The sequence below is a fragment of the Myotis davidii genome, unplaced genomic scaffold (genome assembly GCF_000327345.1).
Source record: "Myotis davidii unplaced genomic scaffold, ASM32734v1 scaffold240, whole genome shotgun sequence".
NCBI classification, from domain to species: domain Eukaryota; kingdom Metazoa; phylum Chordata; class Mammalia; order Chiroptera; family Vespertilionidae; genus Myotis; species Myotis davidii.
In genome coordinates, this window is record NW_006292334.1 from 1,371,127 (window position 1) to 1,374,967 (window position 3,841).

The following is a 3,841-nucleotide window of genomic DNA, read 5'->3' on the forward strand; positions in this document are numbered from 1 at the left end:
TGTAAAAAAAAAAAATTAAAAAAATTAACCACCCCTTAAAAGGTTTCTGCTTCCCACTTTCCCTCCAGCATACATTTATTCTTATCATCCTCCTCATCCCGTAGTATTTATTAAATGGCCACATTTGCATGGCACCGTACCTGTGATATTCCATTTCTCTCCAAGGATGATTTCCTGGTTTAGAAGTTTTAATGACTGCTCCTTTGAAAATGTCTTAAGAGGGTTTTGACTGTAATGCCTTTTCTCCAAGCCCTTATTTAATAGGTACCAATGCCTATCTTTTGCCTGGGGTATTGGGCTAGGGAGCGGAAGATTCATTAACCATGGTGAGTTATGGATTTCAATGCCCTGGCTACTTCATTTCTCATATCCAAGTAGATCATTTCCTCCCTAGTCCTCCAAGGATGCATATATTGTAAGTAGCCTTAATCTGCTTCATTAGGACTTTTTTTTAACTCTACAAAAATGATACCACCAATATTACCATATTATTTCTGGTGATGTGCATGGCAGTAAAATTATACATTCACACTAGCTGGCAGTAATAGTCGTGATTTAGCTGTGGTCATAAAAGTAGAAAAACCATATGATTTTAAAGCTTGGAGATATTGAAATTAATCTCATTTTCAGATATAGAAACCTAGATCCAAGGAGGTGAAGTACCTTTGCCTAAGGTTACATACACACTAGTGACTAATGCCTGAAAAAGTGTCAAATCTTCAGTCCCAAGACTCATAACCTCATACACTTCCCCACTGCACTCTTTTGAGTATTAAAGCCGAGTGATACTGATGGCATAAAAGGCTCCAAGGTTTTTTGACAGAAATAGATAGCAGTGCCACCCCTGGTTATTATATAGCCGACTACAAAAGAGAAAGTGTGGGGTTAACCTCCCCTGGATACATTGCATTGAACAATTCTCCCTTCTGCTCCACTTTTATGTTTCAATAAATAGTCTAACAAGGCCTTACGCCCTAGAATAATAGCATAAGATTTCTCCCTATGAGACCAGCCATATCTTCTCTTGGGAGACAAGTGTCTCATCAGTCCCAATAAAGTCTCTAGCTTTCAGCACTAACAAACCCTAAGAAGCAGAGTTGTACCTGTATCTGAGAAAAAATGTTAACTACTTTAGTTCAGAGACTGTGACTTCTGATCAAGTCTGGCCATAATGAAAACTGTAAAATGGGTAAATTTCACTTTTTAGCTGTTCTCTGGAACACTGGATCCCCATCGGGGTGATACTGGCTCTTCCCCAAGGGATACTTGGCTCTGTCTGGAGACCCTTTCTGTTGTCCCAACTTAGAGGGGAGGGGTGTTATTGGCATCTAATAACAGCAGGACAAGAGTCAAATGTCAAGGTGCTAAGGGTGAAGAATCCTGTGAATCCCTGGCATTATGAAGCCACCCGCCTACCACCCTCTGGATATTTAGCTCTTAGTTATTACCATATGTTACATCTTCCTGCCTTGGCCAGTCTGTTCAGTGGATAGAGCAGCAGCCAAGGACTGAAGGGGCCCAGGTTCGATTCCAGTCAAGGGCACATACCTTTGTTTCAGGCTTGATCCCAGGCCCTGGTCGGAGCACATGCAGGAGGCATCCAATCGATGTGTCTCTCTCACATTGATGCTTCTCTCTCTCTCTCTGTGTGTCCCCTCCTTTCCCTTCCACTCTCTCTAAAAACCAATGGGAAAATATCCTCAGGTGAGGATTAACAACACAAAAAAGAAGATGAAGAAGTTACGTCTTCCTCTCTAGATCTCTGTCCTTAGCAGGGGACTTAGGAAGTTCACAGAGGGAAGACTACAATTCTGAACTAGTTAGTAGAAAGGTTTCCTGACTTCATAAATTTCCAATTATATGATAATCTAAACAATAGGGATAATAATTCATTCTTATTTCATTGGATTGGTATAAGAATAATAATTAAGATGGTATCTGTTAAAATGCTGATGAACTATAACGTGCTGCAGGAATTCATGGTATTGTCAGGGTGAGTGTTAACAGCAAAGGAATGTGTTTCCAATAGTGAAATTGCAGACACCACGGCAGCAGGTACTTCTGGTTCAGAAGCTCGTTCACCTGCTCTTTAATTCCACAATAGAGAGCAAACTCTTAACACCAGATCTGTCCTCACTGTGTTTAAATCTTCTGTGTTTGGATGAGCACGTGAGAGAAGTGCTCTCAGTGCTAATCACATGGAAGATGCTTAATAGGCTATTGACACAAAAGTTACATAGTTCCGTACATATCTACAAAGAGAAAGACTTTCCCACTTCTTCCCATTTATAAAGACTCCCATTTTATAAGCCTCTCTGTAGCTTTATCAAGCTTACTTTTCCTGTCATTGCAACAAAATTGATTAGTTAGCCCAATAGAGTTTACTTACTGAACTTAATTTGACTTTGCACTTATTATTTATACACCGTTGCATTAGGGACTGAAGATGTAAATGACCACAAAGGGTAATATGTATTCCAGAGGCTAACATATATTCCAGTCCAGCCCTGTGTCAGTCACTGTGGCAAGCACCCCATTACCTCACATTCCTAGAAGCATGTAAAGTAGGCATTTATCCCACTGGACAAACAAAGCAACTGAGACTCAGAGAGATGATGTGATTTACCTCAGAAACTCAGCTAAGAAGTATAAGTACTAGAACTGAGATTCACACTCATGTCCATCTGGTGGAAGATACCATGTTCTGTCTGACTGTCCCCTAAAGCCTCTCTAGTTCTGGGTGTGGGCTGGAAATACACATCAGAACACCTGCACTGGCTGGAGTTGACCTGAGAGATGCCAGCATCCCTGTTGGTGTTGGGTATCATGGCCATGATCAACTCATTCTGTAGCACAGATGCTTTCTGACTGACTCCTATCAAGGTACCTGGGGATGCAGGGATCAAAACGTTGGAAAACTAATACAATCTACACAATAAATATATGTATTTGCTGATTCATCAATTTTTTTAAATTCATGCTATTATTGATTTTGTCACAGTTATTTGAAAAACTACTAGATCAGCTCATATACTGTGTGTCTGAAATAAGGTAGAGGTAATGAAGGAGAAGAAGTAGGGAGGGAATAAAAAATACATATATCCTTCTGTTGTAGACCTAACTTGGCTCACCTGTTACCTTTAATGCGAGGCTTGATAATTAGATTCTCTTGACTTTAGTCACCAGAAACAAGAGCAAAACTCCCCATAGCAGATCTAAGGCTTTCACACTTGCTAATATTTCTGTCACATGATATTAAAAACATTCATTTTAATATATTTTTAAGTGTTTAATAAATGCTTGGGTATGTATCAGCAAATATATACAAACTTCCTGATTTCCATTTTCATGGGCATTTCCCTGTTATTTGCAAACAATTTATATGTGCAAGTTTTAACCATTTAACTTCCTGAGAAAGGAAATGGAAACAACAAAAGCAAATGTGTCCCCAACTCACGTATGGAAGTAGTTATTTCAGGTTAATTATTACCAAGAACTGTGCAAGACTTAAGAATGCGATTAAACATTAGCCTATGAGATGTTTAACAGTGGGGTTCTACAATAAAAAACAGAATATTGTTCTTTCCAGGATTTTTTTTCTAAATGGTCCCAAACTACACATGCAAATAAAGCTAATGTCTAAATAATTAAATGACAATGTCATTATTATTCAATGTAGGAATACACTTGAGAATCAAATTGATTCTGTTTTTTTTCCCCTTGTGGCACAATAACAATTCATGTTCAACTTTACTTAATATATTCCTTGGTTAACAGGAAATCAGTCTGTATACTCATTGGCTTCTAGAAAAGAGAACTAGGCCCAGGTAATGGGGGGTGT